Here is a 10,862-nt window from a genome sequence, read left to right on the forward strand (position 1 = left end):
TATACACAATATATTAATGAATTATTTATTAATCATTGCATTTACCCAAAGCGCTTTACAGTTCATTATTCATTCACTCAACACTTGGTGGTGGTAAACTCCTGGGGCAGACTGATGGAAGCAAATCTGCCAGAAAATACTGCATTTACTACAGGAGAATATACAATCACTCAAGCTCCATCCACCTGTACAGTCAGTCTATACATGTATCCTTATTTACACTGAAATATAGATTTAAAATGAAAAGAAATGAAGAGAAACATGTCCACAAACTCCAGTTCACAGTTTCAGTTCAATTGTTCAACTTCATAGAACAAAGTACAGAGCAGTGGAAGTGCACTGGTGTAGGGGGAAATCGGACGCTGCACGAATCCTTAATTTATAAGCATGTTTGAGAGACCATAACTTCATCAAAAATAGAGCTAGGAAGCTGAAAAAATTTGTGTATTATCATAGATTACTGGTCACAGATTCTGAATCTTTTGTCAAATATTGTGTATCTTTATTAAGGGGGGCGCTGTGGGCCCCCAAAATCTCACATTTGGTTGCTGCTCAATTTATTTATTTATTTTCTTCAATTTTTGAGGTCCAAAATCTATTTACTCCAAACAAATATTTACAAACTAACTATTGAACCTGAATATTTGAGAGAATGACCATTTCTGACCACAATCTCACACTTTTCTGAGTTTTCATGTGGACGGTGTAGAGTCCCAAATATGGTCACAAACCAAATCTGATCTTTTTGGCCTCTTCTTTTGAGCCTCGGTTCCCCATGTGGCACAGTTAGATGTTGATCAAATTTTTACCAGAGAAACTTTGGCATATTCTGATTAGTTTAAAGTAATAAAAACATCTACTATTAACTTCCTTCATTTCAAACTGAATTTTTGAAAATGAGCTCTCATGGGTCATTTTTGGTGGAGCTTAGGTACATTTCCACCTTCTAGAAAGGTTCAAATACCTTTAATAGACTTAAACATTATTTGCTTGTTATAAGCGAAGACAATTACAAAAAAATGTAATTTAAACACAATGTTTTAACATTAACTTGTATGCATTTCATAGAATTTAGTCATGGTTTCTTTTTGCTCCTGAAACTTGGCATCTTTTATCCTGAACAAGTGCATCAATATCAAGCACCATGTCCTGATCTTCAGAATGTCATTCAAGTGCTTGTGTGTTGTGTGTTGTGTGTTGTGTGTTGTGTTCAGCTTTGACGCAGCTTTGTTTTATTCATGTTCATTACTGAGAAAACCTGCTCACAAAGGTAGTAACTGTAAATCTATTATTTCTAGTTGCATGTCTGTGGGCACATCAGAGGTTTTAACTGTGAATGGTGTACGAAAAATGGTAAATTCTGTCTTCAGGTTTTGAAATATAATTAAAATATTTTAATAGAAAATCAGCCGAGGGTCAGATTAAAGGTCTTGGAGGCCGGATCCGTATGTTTAAATGGTCACATTTTTCCACCTTCAAGGCACTCAAAGCGCTTTACAACAAGGAACCACTCACCCATTCACATACACACACCAGTGTACACAGACACTGTGGGCAAGGTGGGTTAAGTGTCTTGCCCAAGGACACAACAGCAGCATTCATCTGTGGGAGCTGGAATCACACCAACCTGTGGGTCAGTGGATCTGACCACTCAACCTGTGATGTTTATGTACAGAGCTGGATTTGAACCACCAACCTTCAGATCAGTGGGCGAATGCTCTACCAACTGAGCTAACACCCCTGTACTAGACGGTTTGAAGGCAAGAACCCCGGAAGTTGTAGACGGCGCACCGGCCAATCAGCTGTGAGCTGTGAAGTCATGACGTCAAACTCGTGGCGTCTGTCTGTGCATTGTTGTTTAAGCTGCAGGATGCAAAGTGTGAGAAAAAAATAGCGGCTTATAGTCCAGAAATTATGGTAATTTATAAACTACAAACACCATGATAAAAACTTGATTCAATATCTGAATGGTTGATAATGCACAGTCCTGTTCATTATATTAACTGCCCTCCCCCATTACTTTGTTTGTTTTTACTTTTCTTTCATTTGTTGTTTTACTGAAAATTATGGAAATAAATGTCTAAAAATAAAAGATTAGACAAAGAAATAAATGACAACAGCTTTATTTTGTGAATTTATAGAAAATTGTGCCACTGTTAAATGTAACTACTGATTTATGGTGCGTTTGTTTATCCGTCCGACTCAGAAATCCGAGGATGTTGCTTTGGGACACGTCCTTTTCCTCAGACAGAGAAACTGGGAAGAACTCAGAGCCAGGATTCCCAGACAGAATCCACGACGACGTGTTTAGTATGAACTGTTTTCATTGTGTTTGGAGGTTTGGTGGTTTAAATGACAATTTAAAGGTTTGAATGTTCGGCGCGTGTTGTTTGTATTTGATTTGGTTTTATTTAACTTTTTATGGACTCTGCACGACCAGAGATGTAAGAACTGAATTTTGTTTATACTGAATTATTCTGTTTATACTAAATTATTCTGTTTATATTAAATTATTCTGTTTATACTGAATTCTTCTTCAGTTCTGTATTTGAAGTACAGATTTATTTTGGGGCCTGATACTCGGCCGATCCTAAAGCAACAAAAGCTTTCTGGTTTGGCGTCCACGAAAACATAATAAATATAATAAACCAGTTGAAGCGCAGACATGACGTCGTTTCCGAGATCCGAGTTGGAGATGGATGGATAAAAGAACGCACCTTTACTTTTCTGATATTTCATTGCAAAGTTCAGTGGAATTAAAAGGAAAAACTTCTCCTGCCCCCATCAACCGTTAATACTCCAGAAAAGCAAACAGCTCGTCTTTCAAAGGTCTGGAGGGTGTTTAGGCGCAGGACACGACGCAGAGTTTGTGCGGCGTAGGGTTCAGCGCGAGGCCGACCCGAGCTCTCAGGTCCAGGTCCTCCTCGCGAACACCAGGGGGCGCAGTGAAGCGGAAACTCTGCATCAACGTCACAAAGAAAATGAACAACTCCATCCGAGCCAAAGACTTCTCCCAGACAAATCCTACGACCTGAAAGAAAGAAAAGAGGAGAGAGGGATGAGAGGAGAGAGAGGAGAGAGGGGGGACTCTTCAAGACTTGTTCTTTCTTCAGTTTTGTGTGTAAACAAAATCATTTATTAAAACTCAATGTTTTTATTAGTTAATGTGATTTTTGTGTGTTTGCAAAGAAAAGAAACTTAGAACTCATCAACACTTCTGAGGCTACACTTTGCCCCCCTCCCCCTGTCCCGAATTTCAGTCAATCTCATCTGGTCACCCTCAGCGAATGTCTTATCCAGTTTTACTCTAGACCAGGGGTGTCAAACTCATTTTGGTCCGGGGGCTGTATCCAACCTACTTTGATCCAAAGTGTCCGGATCAGAAAACTCATGTCATATAAACCCAAAAATAACAATAAGTTAAAATATTTGTGCAGAGAAACACAAATCTATTACAGAAATCTTTTTTTAAATGATGAACTCTTTCTTTTACAAAATATGATAATATTATGAACAACCTGAAATTTTTCAATTTACACAAAATGTTTTAACATTAACTTGCATTTGCATTATATGCATTTCATAAAAATTTAGTCATGTTTTCTTTTTGCTCCTGAAACTTGTGCATCAATATCAGGCACCACGTCCTGATCTTCAGAATGTCATTCAGGTGCTTGTGTGTTGTGTGTTGTGTGTTGTGTTTTAGCTTTGACGCAGTTTTGTTTTATTCATGCTCATTACTGAGAAAACCTGCTCACAAAGGTAGTAACTGTAAATCTATTATTTCCAGTTGCATGTCTGTGAGCACATCAGAGGTTTTGACGGTGAATGGTGTACGAAAAATTGCAAATTCTGTATTCAGGTTTTAAAATAGAATTAAAATATTTTCAGTAGAAAATCAGCCGAGGGCCAGATTAAAAGTCTTGAAGAAATTTTAGAAGCAGTACGTGTATGTGTGAGTACATTTTACCCATTTAAATGCACTTTACTTGAGTAGAAATGTGCTGTACTCTGAGTTGTACCTGCAGAGAAGGGCATGAAGGCGTCTCTCTTCCTGAACGTTCCGTCTTTGTGGAGGAAGTGAGCCGGATAGAAACTGTGAGGCTTTTCCCATTCGCTCTCGTCAAAGTGCACAGAGGTGAGGAGCAGCCACACCTGAGTGCCCTGAAAACAACACAGCACATTAACAAAGAGTGTCAAAAAAGTTTTACCTGCTCTGAAAACTCAAGAAAAAATGGTTATTGGAGGAGGAGAGGAGAGATGAGAGGAAACGACGAGAGGAAATGAGAGAGAGAGAGAGAGAGGAGAAGAGAGGAGAGGAGTGAAAAAAAAAATTAAGACGGTCTGAAAACTCAAGAAAAAACGCAAAAGTGATTTAAACGGCACATTTTCAGAAATCTGTGATCAGTCCGGGTGGTGGTTCTCCAGTTACTCGTCTCCATGGAGATGTTATTGCTTTACCTCCAATATTCCAAAGTATTGCATTAAACCTTTCAGTCTCCATAGAAACAAGCAGGAGACGCCACCTGAAGTGTGTGGAATTGGATTGTGTGTGTTTGTACTTAAAGCAACAAGGGCGTCTGGATATACAGAAGTTTTCACGCCACACATTTTCATCAGCGACTCCTTCCACGAAGTCGTGTCTGTTCCGCCTCACCTTTTTGATGAAGTGTCCCTGGAAGGTGATGTCTCGGCTGGTTTTTGTGGGGCAGGGACACTGGAGCGATGTTCCCGAACCTCTGCGTCTCGTGGATCACGGCGTCTGTGAAGGGCAGGTCTCTTCTGTCCTCCATCTGGACCTGGCGACTTCCGATCACCCTGAAGATCTCCTCACGAACCTGGTCTGAGAGACGGAGAGAAACGGGACTGAACAGGACTGAACAGGACTAAAGCAGGACTGAACCAGGACTAAGCAGGACTGAACCGGGACTAAAGCAGGACTGAACCAGGGACTAAAGCAGGACTGAACCAGGCAGGACTGAACCGGACTAAAGCAGGACTAACCAGGACTAAAAGGAAGGACTGAACCAGAACTGAAGCAGGACTGAACCAGAACTGAAGCAGGACTGAACCGGGACTAAAGCAGGACTTAACCAGGACTTAACCAGGACTGAAGCAGGACTGAACCAGAACCAGAACCATTGTGTGGACGAAAGGCATCATGGTATTCTACAATTTCGTGACCATTTTCTCCATTTCGAGGCACGAAAGGCATTTTGTTCACGGAATAAGTCCAGTGACACTTGGCGCCTCATGCAGAAGTGTTTTGTCTTGTTTCAGTGACACATGCGGCGATGCCACCCTGGTGGCTCTTGACAGATTGAATGTTTTTCCGCTAAATATTAAGGTCTCTTTACGGTGTGTTTTAGCTGGGTTTTCGCCTGGTATATTAAGTTTTTTTCCAAATTCCGCAGGAAGTCGGCTAATAACGTCTTTCCCCTTGATAAAATTCACCAAACATTCTCTTTGTTCCGACTTTAAATCCTCGATCTCGGGAATCGTTGACAACACAGAATGTCTGTCTCTTCGCTGATTGGCTGGTGCCCGAACTCGCACTTCCGGGGTTTTTGTGAACCGTCTAGTGTATTCTGATTCCTGACCTAGTCACTGGAGAAAAATTTAATTGAGTGGAAACACTAGGTGGCGCCAGACTGGCTAAATGAAAACAATACCGTTGCTACTTTCTGATACCACGGGATACCGGGATACCGTAATACCGTATTATCGCCCAAACCTAGGATGGAATATTTTTAAAAAGCTCACTAAGAAATTAGGTCATATGTCCAAAATTCCAGACTGTCCCTTTAAAGGACCCTGAAACACAACACAACAACAAACACACCCAATAGACAAAAAAACAAAAAAGTGCTCAGTCGTAACAATCTTCTAGAACAGATCTTAAACCACTTACCATTAAACACTCTGTATCATGACTCTGCTCTTCTTTTTACCCTGGACGTGTGGGAAAAACTTGGCCATGAGCAGAAAGGCCCATCTCAGAGAATGTCGCTTGGCCGTGCTGTCGGTTCCTGCTGCAAACATCTGCAGAACCGTCTGGACCAGGTTTCTCCTATCATGGTACGGAGAGTTAGGAATGGCGCTCTCCTGCCGATCAAACACAACAGAATTGCTTTAAAGGGGCACTGTGTAATTTTTCTGGTACAGGGCCCGAAAGTGTTCGAAAATATGAAATATGAAATATGAAACTTTGCAGTCTCCATAGAAACAAGCAGGTCTGAACTGGGACTGAACCAGGACTAAACCAGTAACTGTATACTGTAAATGTTCCAGAACACATGTATTATGAAGCAAAGTGTTCTCATCAGAAGTTTTTGGATAAAATACAAAACAAAAAACAGTATGGAAATCAGTAATATGTACATTTATTTTTAAAAAAAACAAAAAGAGAGAGAGAGAACCAGCTCCTCCTCATCCGTCTGAAGTGGCATGTGCAATATTTTATTGTTTGACCATTTGGGACAACGGATAGAAATGAGCCTTTGGCAATAATCTGGTGAGGTTTATTTGGTCTTCTGATAATTTGTTATTACGATCTTTTTTCAGACCAAGAGTTACTTTTGCCAAAACAGAATGTCTGTCTTCGTCTACATCCATCTCAACGCTTTTTTACTGTTGTGCTGTTCCACAAAAGAGACTCAGACAGACGCCACGAGTTTGACGTCATGACTTCACAGCTCACAGCTGACTGGCTGGTGCGCAGTCTACAACTTCTGGGTTTTTTGAAAACCGTCTAGTGTATTTTGATTCCTGACCTAATCGCTGGAGAGAAATGAAATTGAGCGGAGGCACTAGGTGGCGCCAGCCTGGATAATGGAAATGACCTACCTCTTCCCAAGTTCATAAATGAGTGAATAATGTTGATTCTACAGTGGGACATTATTCGATGGATTAATTGTTCTGTCTTTAGTCGGAGCATATTTGAGCAGAGTACAACTGTCCAAATAAACTACCTACGCAGATTCATAGAAATGAGTTTAAATTTGACATAACTAAGGTATAAAGTTTGATCACCGTGTGCAAACAGCATCAAACCCATGTCTTTAATCCAAATAAATATGTTGTAAAACTGGGGAGGTCAGGGTTTAGCTTTATTGGATCTATACAACTGTAAACAGAAAACTGTAAAGTAGCTTATTTCAATGGGGCAATGTTAAACGTCACTGTTGATTTAGGCTGCAGGAGCTTCATTTCAAATAAAACCAAAAATAAGTAAACATCATTTCAAAACAGAACGAACACTAAACTGTAAACTCCGTGACTCTAAACACTGAACCAGCTCTGTCGAGATGAGACCGCAATGCTCAGATGAAAGCAAACATGTCCGCCATGGACAGAAAGACACATGATCCAGACTTTTCGTTTTCAAAGCTGGAGTCATTTTGCTGAGAAAATTTAAAAACATTAACGTTTGGGGACTGTTGGGACTGACGGATTTTCAGGAGCTTTTCAACAGAGTAACTGTCAGATGAACATGAAGGTCCGTCCTTTTAGTGCCATTAACTGTGGGGACTGACTTTTCTGAGTCAGCATGAAGGCTGCCTCTGCACATCTGTGGGTTCAGAGTCTCTCTCAGTTTCTGAAAAAACCTTCGATTCTGTTCTTCAGCTTTCTTCTTGTTTTTTATAACTTCATTCCTGTTCGGCACCAGGCGCCCCGAGCCACGGGAACAGGTTATAGATCTGCACAAAACACATTTAGTCAATCTAAAGGGCTCCAACAGCTAAGCCAAAAGCTACTCATTTTAGTGGCTTAGTCTTAGATGACAGTTAAGCAGAGAGTTAAGAGAGCCATTCAGATATATTCCAAAATAGCGAAATAATCATGTCAAAAGATCATCAAGTTCAAGACTGCAGGGCTTAATGCTCAATTTGTATTTTTTTGTGAAATCCGTTTTTTTTTTGTTTTTTTTGTGAGGTTGTTCACGTTTCCAGTTCAGTGTGACTTGTTTGTGATCTCCAGTGTGAACTTTAAACGCCCCAAAAGCATCCCGCATGTGCATCGGAGAACACGACGACGTCACACACAGCGAGCCTGCTCAGAGTTTACGGAAGTCGCTTAAACTCTGGGCTTGTCTCCCAAAATACAGTCCCGTCCTTGGTAAATGGACAGGTTACACGTCCACGGCCGCTTCATTTGTTTGAGCGTTCCTGTATACCACCAGGGGTCGGCAACCTTAGGCTACGTTTACACATGCAAACAAATACTTCCCTCCCTCTGTTTTCCAAAATAACATCGAGCACACAGCATCGTTTTCAAAAGTCGACCTGCATAAATATTCCATCGAGCGCCGTCATAACTACGCTAAACCTCTGGGGGGAGCTGGATTAGATTCAAACCTGTAGCATTTCTTTCATTACAGTTGCAAGTTTTACTCAAAAATACCTTGAAAAACATGCATTAGTGAGTGGCTTGCCTCTCCACAGATCTGTTAAAGAACTGGTAAAATTGCTGACCTTTGAGCCTCATTTGTCTCTGGTCGTGGATCTGAAACATCAGCTGTGTGTGAAAATGAAACACATGAAAAGTGTTTCACCAGAAGAAACACGACTGCTCCTCTGATTCATCATCATCATCATCATCGCCATCGCAAAAGGGAAACACTGGTCGCACTTTTGGCGCGTCAGAAACTCACTTCATCACTTTATACGCAAACGCCAAACCAGAGTTTTCCAGAATCTCCACTCTAGATGGAGTTTTTAGAAAGATTCGTTTTTAACGTCAAAATCGCAGTTTGCGTTTAAAAGATGAGTACAAATGAAGGGAATTGTCTCTGTTTTAAAAAATACTAATGTCCAAAACGCCAAACGAGGCTTGAGTCTTTATCCTCCTTGTATTTGACTCAGACTCTTTATTTTTCGTTGACGTTGGAGCCTGGACCGTCTGTAGCTGCGCTCGAACATTTCTTTGGCCGTCATTTCAGAAACCGCCCGGTTCCGATAAGACCCCTCCAATTTGTCCTGAATACAGTGATCCCTACAAATATGAATAAACTCACTAACCTCTAACCTAAACGCTCTCCCTCCACTGACTAGACTAGACTGACGTGTAGGTGGGATGAATGTGACCTGACCGCTCAGACTGAAGTCGCATGTCCAAAGAGCGGATATGTGTCGGTTTTTGGAGCACATATCCAAGTCTACTTCAGACTTTATCCTGAAGTGACCCAAATCTGATTTTTTTTGGCCCCTATGCTCCTGTTTCTGATCTTTTAATGTCAGTCTGAACGACACAGATCCGATTTTTTCAGTGCGACTCAGGACACTTGGATATTTGCTCCTAAAACCGTAAACGGTAAACAGCAACTTAACAAACCCGATGTGACGTGCGGGAGTTTCATTAACGGGATTTCAAAACAATAGAAGTCAGTTAATTCCCCATAGAAGTAAAATATCCCGTCTTTAAACATGGTCAGTGTGTATCTGACCTGAATGGACGGGTGTGTGTATGACCTGACTCGACGGGGGTGTGTCTGACCTGAATGGACGGGGAGCCCAGCAGCTGCATGTTCCTGTTGGCGTTTTGGACCAGAGTGATGAAGTCGGGGTCGTCGTATTCGAAGCGGCTGCCGTAGACCAGGGAGCAGATGATGTTTGACACGGCGCAGTTCACCGACTCCGTCAAGTCAAACGCTTCTCCTGAAATCAACGCGTAAAGAGGAAATATTCAACTTCTGTGGGGTATAAACAAAAACACAAATACACAAACAGGATTTAGATCTGAAAATGTGAATCTGAAAGGTTTAGTCCTGATTTAGACCAAGGTTAGTCCCGGCTTAGTCCCAGGTTAGTCTTGGTTTAATAATAATAATTTTGTTCTCTTTAGACCTAGGTTAGTCCTGTTTAGTCCTGGTTCAGTCCTGGTTCAGTCCTGGTTCAGTCTCACCTCTGTACTCGTTGAAGACCTGGCTGAGACACTGGGCTTCTTCTCGGATCTTGTCCTCGCAGACTCTCCGGCCCATCCCGAAGTCCCTCAGGTTGGTCAGACTGAAGCGTCTCAACTCCCTCCAGGTGTCTCCGTTGGCCCAGGCCACTCCTGGACACAAACCTCCTCAGAAACGCCCGGACTCTCTCGGGGTTTAGCCTCAGACCCCACAAAAACTGACCTTTTGTCTCTGGCTCCAATTCACTTTCTATTGAAAAAAAACGTGGCCCCGTTCACTGCAAATGCTGCTGTCAGACTCGTCGTTTTGGTCTTAAAATGTTGGTATGGACCCGCTCTACATGATCCTGGATTTTTTCTATTCCACTATTTTGAGCTACCCTCTTTTCCACGGTTGCTAAGCGGCCGCCCGGCGAGGATCTGATTAGAACAGGGGTGGGCAAACCTTTTGGCTCGGGGGCCACATAGGTTCTAAAATTTGACTGAAGGGCAGAAGAGCAGATGGATGGAGTAGAGAGAAAAAAATAATATGGGATATGTAGATAGTATTTCAAATGAAAGTCATTACAAAACATCACAATAAAATATTTGTCTTTCTAAAACACTGAAAATTAAATTAATAAAATATTGTATTTTTTATTATTATTACTAACAGTTTCTATTTTAAAGCACTGAAAGTTCTGTTCTCCTTCAGGATAATATCATCATCACTCTCCTCCTGACTCTTCATTTGAAAAACAGTAGAAGATGCAGATCTACTTCTGTTCATGTGCATCTTTATGTTATTCATAGAGAAACATAACACATTTTCCAGGTTTACGTGCACTGACACTGACACATTCAGTAATACTACATCTTTTGTCAGTCCATGTGTTCAGACTGTTAACACAGACTGTAAGAATCGATCAACTTCCCTTTTAACCTAATTAAAAGCGAAACAGTGCAACCTGATGTTTTAAACA

At 41.2% G+C, this 10,862-nt stretch overlaps 1 pseudogene; it reads right to left on the bottom strand.

Moving 5' to 3' along the window:
- Positions 1 to 2,107: 2,107 nt before the first annotated feature.
- Positions 2,108 to 10,862, bottom strand: part of LOC129407742 (cytochrome P450 2K1-like) — a 9,321-nt pseudogene continuing 566 nt past the window's right edge.

This window comes from Boleophthalmus pectinirostris, unplaced genomic scaffold (assembly GCF_026225935.1).
Source record: "Boleophthalmus pectinirostris isolate CB_2022bp ecotype Guang Dong unplaced genomic scaffold, ASM2622593v1 HiC_scaffold_13, whole genome shotgun sequence".
Classification (NCBI taxonomy): Eukaryota; Metazoa; Chordata; class Actinopteri; order Gobiiformes; family Gobiidae; genus Boleophthalmus; species Boleophthalmus pectinirostris.